The sequence below is a fragment of the Nilaparvata lugens genome, chromosome X (genome assembly GCF_014356525.2).
Source record: "Nilaparvata lugens isolate BPH chromosome X, ASM1435652v1, whole genome shotgun sequence".
NCBI lineage: Eukaryota > Metazoa > Arthropoda > Insecta > Hemiptera > Delphacidae > Nilaparvata > Nilaparvata lugens.
In genome coordinates, this window is record NC_052518.1 from 36,134,601 (window position 1) to 36,142,793 (window position 8,193).

The window sequence follows — 8,193 nt, forward strand, 5'->3', positions numbered from 1 at the left end:
TCGGCTACAGAAGTAGATTTCCAGCACTTCTTATCAATGCAAAAATCCCGTCAGACGGGCCGTTGACGGGCTACTAACGTTTAAAATTTTAAATAATTGGTAATTGATGATGGAGAATTTTGAAAAAAATAATTAACGATTCTGTTCATGTTATAAACATTGTCCTAGAATTTCAAATGTTTCCATCCAAAATTGAAAAAGTTATATCATTTTTCAAATTAGATTCCAGTTTGTGCTAAAAATCATGTCACACACCAAGCCTATGAAATAATTTTCAAGTTTTAAATTCAAATAATAATAAACTAGGTACTATTTTATTGATTCCAACATTATTTCAGTGGAAGCACAAAATTAATGTCCCCCATAAAGAAATCATTAATCCGTCCCAGAAATATGGACTGTTTTAATGTTAACAATAAAGATTGTCTATATCAATAAGTTTGAAACTCCCGGGGTGATTCATGCTTGTGCACTACTGCGCTTGAGTGACAGCCATTAAAGATGTCCTGTGCCTGTCTCCTTCAGTTTTCAGTAGTTGAAGGTGAAGTTCGTTCATTGTTTGTTTATCCTTTATTTTATCGCATCATCAAGTTGATGATAATTTTTGATTGCTGAAGGTCTTAAATTAAGGTAAGATCATTCATTTATGTCTAGGATATTTATTGATAAGTTTAATAGCATACAGAAGTTACCTACTAAACAAAGCTGTTTAGCCTAGTTTTGGCAAAGCGTTATTCCCCAGATAAATTTGTAAAGCACATGTTGTTTTTAAAAGCACCATGGTAAATAATAAATCATGTTAGGCCCTATTAATAACCCTGATACAACATTAATTGCAATGTTTAGTGTGTATAAGTTAATTTTTTCCATTTTTAAACCCAAACAGTTGATTTAACCAACTGTTAACATTGTTGGTACCTTAAACTTCTAAAACAACTATCAAGTGTGGTTTTGATTTTATTATTTAGGTAATAATTTTTAAACTAGTGATTATCTGATTCAGTAGTATCATAATAGATTGATTTAATTATTATGAATGTTTAAGATATAAGAAGCTATTGTAAAATGTTACAATAATAAAGCTAATACCAGAATAGGCTTACCCACTAATAATATTAGTTATTTATAGGCATATTAGGGACTATGGTTACATTTGACCTAATTAACTTTTTGAATACAGTATTTTGATTAGATAAAACATTATTTATTTCAATATGACTAGTATCAAATCAACCTCTTGAGAAATACTCTAAATAAACTGTAAATAGCAGCAATCATTCTTATTGATAGGCTACAATTTAATAATTAGTTCAGTACTATGTAAGGTCCTTAAATACTCCCGTGTATTGGTTTATTGTTTTAATACTATCAATTTATTAAAACCATACTAAATTATTAAGTTACTTCAAAATTTCGGTGTAAATGCACGTCCAGTGCCAACATACCTGTCATCAAATTTTTGGTTGGGATCGATTATTAAGTATGCTATTTTGAGCACAAAATCACAAATTTAAACGACGGTCACTATTGTTTTTGAAATAAACTAAGTTCAAAGTAGCACATGCATTTAACCTATGAGTAGCAGCCATTTTATTATTGAAATCATCAAATTATGATATTTCCAATCTGAGTTTTCCTAACCCAAAGCTTTTCCTAACCTAAGCTTTATTAACCTAAAGCTTTTCCTAACCTTAGCTACTTATGGTTGCTACTTATAGCATAGGTTAAATGCATGTAAAGTTGTGCTACTTTGAACTTAGTTTATTTTGAAAACAATAGTGACCGCCGTTTAATTTTTTGAATTTGTGCTCAAAATATCATAGGCCTACTTAATCGATCCCAACCAAAAATTTGATGACAGGTATGTTGGCACTGGACGTGCACTTTAGCCAAAATTTCTTTCAATTAGATAATTGCTTTCATACATGTTCCATTTGATTTCAGACGAAGGTGGGAATAGAACTGCAGATACATATTATACTAAAATCCACCATGACAGATGAATATGATGCCAAGGATTAGATTTGAAAAAAGTTCTTCTCTCTACATTTGATGAAAGCCATTTTCAGTAAGTTGCACTCTATCTCCTCCAATAATCAAATTTTTCAACATACATAAACAAACTTACTTGTAACCTTAACAAACAAACTTAGGCTACCTACAATAGCCTATATTCAAGAATTACTGGAGCAGTTTTAAGATTTTATGTCAAGCCCTATTAATAACCCTAATATAACAGTAATTGCAATTTTTAGTGTGTATAAGTTGAAAGTTTATCATTTTCAAACACTGAGGCCCGGTTGCACAAAAGCCGGTTAAATTTTAACTGTGATTAATTCCGCGAGAGCCAATCAGAGAAGCCGTTTTATCAAAAACGCATTCTCTGATTGGTTCTCGTGAAGTTAATCACGGTTAAAATTTAACTTGCTTTTGTGCAACCGGGTCTAATAGTTGATTAAACTGTTACCATTGTTGGTTAACTTCAAACTTGTAAAAAACTATCAAGTTAGTGGTTTTAATTTCATGATTCAATACATTTTAAGCTAGTGATTATATGATTTATATGAATAGTAATATTATAATAGATTGATTCAATATCATGGATGGTTTTGATATAAAAGAAGCTATTGTAAAATGTTACAATAATAGAACTATTCATAACACCACCTACTAATTATTAGTTATATTTATTAGGGACTATAGTTACATTTTTGTTAGGGATATGAACTAAATTTTTTTTTATATTTTGATTAGATGAAACCATATTTATTCCAATATGACCAGTATAAAATAACCCCCTTGATAAATACTTTAGATAAATTGTAAGTAGAAGCAATCATTCTTATTGATAGGCTACAATTTGATAATTAGTTCAGTACTATGTAAGGTCCTTGAAAACTCTCTTGTATTGGTTTATTGTTATATCATTTACTATCACTTATAAAATTCCTCTCAATTAGAAAATCGCTTTCATACATTTAATGTATCATTTGATTTCAGGCAAACGTGGGAATAGAACTGCAGACGCATATACTAAAATCCACCATGACAGACGAATATGCTGCCAACTACAGTTTTAGATTTAAAACTCCTTTCTACATCTGATGGAAACCATTTTCAGTAAGTTGCACTATACTATTTCCTAATCACTAAAGCAGTTTTAAAATTTTAAAATGATAACTTTATAATTGAATAGGCTCAGATTTTTAATTTCATATGAAGCAAAAATTTATTGTAAAACAAGCTGCAAATTAGTATAGTAATTTCCAAAGAACCATATTGGAGACTTAAGTCACAATAAATCTCAATAATGTTGGATATGTTATAAGAAGTTTGACGAATGAGTGAACTGGCAGAAGTGTGAACCGCGGCTAGAGTCGGTTTAAGGTTATGCAAAGGCTAGAAATAAAATTTATACTGGTGATATTTTTCAAAGTTTTTTGGTTTGTATATCATCAACCTATCAAAATGAAAAGGTATTCTCAGGAAAACATTTTTTCCGATCATTACTTTTTGAGATATGAGAGCCTAAAGTTTGATTTTTTGACAGAACATTTAAAATTCGATAAAAGATAAATCCTTGAGATTTAGAGGATAGATTCTTCATAGTATTGTTGAACTATTAAAAAAATATTTTCTGAAAATATCCATTTTATTGAAAATACAAGCTTTTTGGGCCACTCTGTATCTATATAGAACAAGACAATTATTTATCATGCAAATATTGGTTGGTTCTGAATTTATTTATCCTTTTGTGGATACAATCACAAATCATAAAAATATAATTTGGAAAGAATAGCAGGCTTTGCCCAAAACTATTTTATTCCCAAATTTTGATAATGAATAATATGTCCCAAAATGTTTTTATAATTTTACTGCTGAAAGTTAAAGTTTAATTTTCATTGATGTTTAAAAAAATATAGGTATAAAAATCATAAATAAAATATAAATTACTAGCAGGCCCTCTTTTTCATGTCTATATTGACTGGACTAATATGGTTGCAACTTTGAGTGAGTTAGTGTGAACGCATTACTGGGATAAAAACATACTTATAGTATTTTTTCTTTAGGGCTACTTTTGAATAATACTTGAGAATAGAAATCAAAGAAAAATAAAAATAATATCATTCTAATATTTTTATTTCTAAAAAGAAATATGCCAATTTTAAAATGGGTACTTGAATTTCTGTTTTTATTTACATACCTACAGGTATGGTTTGAAAAACAAATACGGCTATCTACTACAGTGCAGTGTAAATATTGCCTAAAACGCTAACCTTGCTAACACATAAAAATTAACATACAATAAAAATAAGTAACATCCATATTTACATAACCAAAAATGTCATATATTCGACTATAAAGGAATAGCACATTCGCTCCTGGGTGGCACATATATATGTGCGACATGACTAATCAACTCCTCCCAATAAAAAATTAGGTTTACTTCATATATACCAGTCAATTAATACAGGATACTCCACACATTCCAAATCATATCACCTGTTGAAATGAATATTTCCTTAACAGTAATTTGAATTACTCTGGAAGATCGTTAAATTCCTCAAGTTTCTCAAATTTCAGGGTTTTTTCACTCGTGACACATATATGTGCCACTCGGTCTTTATATAGAATGGTGAGATTGGTGAGTGTAAACCAAGGATAGTGTATAGCAGGTTGCCTCAATCGCGTTTACATACGCGGATGAGATGGCATGAGCCTACGTGGCAAACGCCGGCTTCCCATAAGAATTACATACAAAACACCGCGTCAAATATCACTTCCTCACATAAAAACCGCTGTATTGATAAAAAATATGAATATGCTATTCAATTCAGAAAGAAACAAGCTCCACATCAATGTGTATTTTGAAAACATTAATTCATTTCGAAAAGTGTAGAAAGTCCTTGAATCTATCACTATATTCAATCGGTAAAACCTATTCATATTTGTGAAAAGGCTGGTAACTTATTTGTTTTGGACTTATTTTAAACAATAATATGACAAAATGAAGCGAACTTATTCAATTTTATGCTGGTCGTCCAATAATATTTGAAAATGATTGTTTCTTAATTGACAATTGTTTGTGAAAATTGATAGTTGTATCGTCGCCCGGAATGCTAGTTGCAAGCATTTGTATTAATGAAAGTTGTTTAAGACTTTATTAATTGACATATACCTAGAACCAATTTAGCGAAATCATGGAACTGTTCACCATGGTTACAAGTTATTTTTAGAACCTTGAACTGTCTGGTTACTAATAATTATTTCAGTTGTCTACTGGAAAGCGTAGTGCCAACACGTTGCTCTTGTATTGTGTTTTTGTCTCTGCTCAGTGCAGTATTATTATTATTATTGACGATTATTAGTATATTTTATTGATTATTTTCATGGGACACAAATTTACAAAGGAAACACCATATATTATTCACAAATAATATAACATTAATTATTCATGAAATTATTCAACTACTTTACAGTACAGTAGTGTAATGCGCTTTATTTTTTGATAAAATAACAGCATTAAAGTCATTAAAAGTCATGATTATCTATTTTTTTATCATAATTGGGATAAATAAAAATCTTTATAATGTTTAAATGATGTTCATATATTCTTAGGGCTTATCTAGACTGTTTATTTTTGTGATAAAGCTAGGCAACCGTTGATGGGTTCGCATTGCTATGTTTCAGGTGTTGTTGATAAAATAACGTTAATATCCTGAAATTCCTAAAGAAGCTGTTAGTTCTTTCCACAGACTTCATAAGGATAAAATTTCTAAATGAGAATAGAATCTGTTTAAGAGAAAGAACTAAAACGATGCAGAAAAAACTAATAGAAAGTACAAAAACGTATTTGAAATGGTATTATCAAATCAAATTGTGTGTTCAAACGATTTGTTTTAGACTCGCCGGTAACATTTATAGGATTTTTACTGAAAATTAGTTTGATATTGTTTCAAAGGGGATAAAATGCTGAACATTTTGATGTCAATCACTTCTATGTAAAGTTGATGGTTGATTTGCTATGAGGGCTCAAAGTTGGCATTTTTACATTTGAATGCATGTTAAGCCAGGGCGAGAGGTCGCAGCATGACGTCACACCATAGCAGGCTGCGGTCTCCACGCGTCTTATGTGATCAAGGCAACCTACTATTATACTATTCTTGAGTTTTTTCCAATTATAAGGAAATAGCAGTATCATCAAAGGCCAATGACATACATATTCATCATAAAATTCATCATTAGTAAATTATTATTATTGATCATGTTTTCAAAGTATAAAAATAAAAATCCAAGAAAATATTTGACTTAAAGATAGAAGATTGAAGTGTCCAATATGATGTGAAATGAAAATAGTTCATTCAATAAACTTATTTGTGAATAAAACAATCATGTCAAAAAGGCTTTCTTTTATGAAAGTATGGAATAATCATAAATTAGTAGTCCCAATACATGTGGAGAAATTGCAAATCAGTTACTTGAATCAAAGAAGAACTCATCGTTTCGTCCACTTCACCGCTTGCTCCCAATACTCTTTTCCAATGTCTTCTTTTGCATCCAATATCTAATCACTGCTACCCAAAGACGGAACCTCCTTCAAACATAGTTTTTCAACAACCTTTGAAATTCAACGATACATATGCACATATACAGAGTGAGTCATATGTATGGAAGGATCCGACACGAACAATTTCGATCAAATGCAATTCAAGATGGCGGCTAAAATGGCGAAAATGTTGTCAAAAACAAGGTTTTTCGTGATTTTCTCGGAAACCGCTCCAACGATTTTGATCAAATTCATACCTAAAATAGTAATTGATAAGCTCTATCAACTGTCACAAGTCCCATATCTGTAAAAATTTCAGGAGCTCCGCCCCATCAATGCAGATAGAATCCCAATTATCAGGCTTCAGATACAATCGAAACAAAAACAATCAAGTGGAGTAGATTGAGCATGAAAATCTCTACAATTAATGTTCAGTAACATTTTCACCTAAAATTGAAAATAAGCTTTAAATTCGAGAAAATGCGATTATTCAATTGCAAATTATTGTTGATTCTATTAAATCATTCACTATGAAGAGATAGCAGACCTCATGTGTGTCTCCAGCGTTATTACCCTGTCACCAGCTGGCTCAAATCACTGAATAGTAGACTTGAGATGCGCGGGAACATTAGCGTCAGGTGATCAATTTTCATAACGGCAAGGAAAGTTGTGTGAGTGCGCCACACCAGATTTTTACATTTCATTTCAAAAGATGCTCCCAAAATGTTCCCCTTTATTCTCTCGTTTGACAGTGTGCCAAACTGTCATAAATGTAAATGAGATGTCCTTATGAAGGTCTAAGTCAACCACTAATGAGGGGTTGAAATTCATTTATGTATGTCAAAAGGTAGAGTATTTGACCAATAACTTATCCTGAAAGTTACAGTATGTATATCAGTCTCCAACTTATAAAAGTTTTTAAGCTACATAATCAGCATTCTGAGAATTGATTACCGAGAAATTTTATATTTTACTCATATTAACCTATTAAGTTATCCCACTAAACTGTACATTTCATATTTTACAGGACCAAGAGTAGAGAGACTACGCCTCATGAAGCTCAAATCGAGGACGATAGCAGTTCAAAGTAAAAATATATACTTAGTTATAAATTGAAAGTTCAATTTTTGTAATATTTAATAAAAATCATTGCATTTTATTGAAAATAATGCTTTCTTATTTACATTTTTCGCTCATATAGTAAATACTCTGAAGTTAAGCTTTAAAGAAAATAAACTAATATAGATATTAATATATAATATTTAATATTTTAATAGATATTCAAAGTAATAATTGATGTGTTACTCAGATGTATATGAACTGTACTCCATTCGAGGTGTTGCAAGCATAGAGGGCTGTTGACTAGAGCAGATTTGATTTAATTAATTCATCGAATGGCGAGTGACTCATGCACTGCTCCCTCTCAGGACAGTCTGCAAGCTGTTATTGGTTAGCAGAGGTCGATCTCGACTCAATCAATACAGCTACAGAGACAGTTTATAGACTGCCCTGACAGGAGAGAATGAATAAGTAATTTGCCATTCACAGGAGAATTTTAAAGAATATTTCAATTTGAATAATATTAAAAATATAAAATATATATTAATAATCTGATTCAGTGCAATCCAATATAAATGCTTAATCAT

At 30.7% G+C, this 8,193-nt stretch overlaps 1 long non-coding RNA gene across 1 annotated transcript; it reads left to right on the forward strand.

Moving 5' to 3' along the window:
- Positions 1-497: 497 nt before the first annotated feature.
- LOC111049029 lies at positions 498-7,853 on the forward strand. The gene is made up of 4 exons (XR_005573358.1): positions 498-630; positions 1,945-2,068; positions 3,001-3,120; positions 7,575-7,853. It is a non-coding gene; the product is annotated as an uncharacterized LOC111049029 (long non-coding RNA).
- The last annotated feature ends 340 nt before the right edge of the window (positions 7,854-8,193 follow it).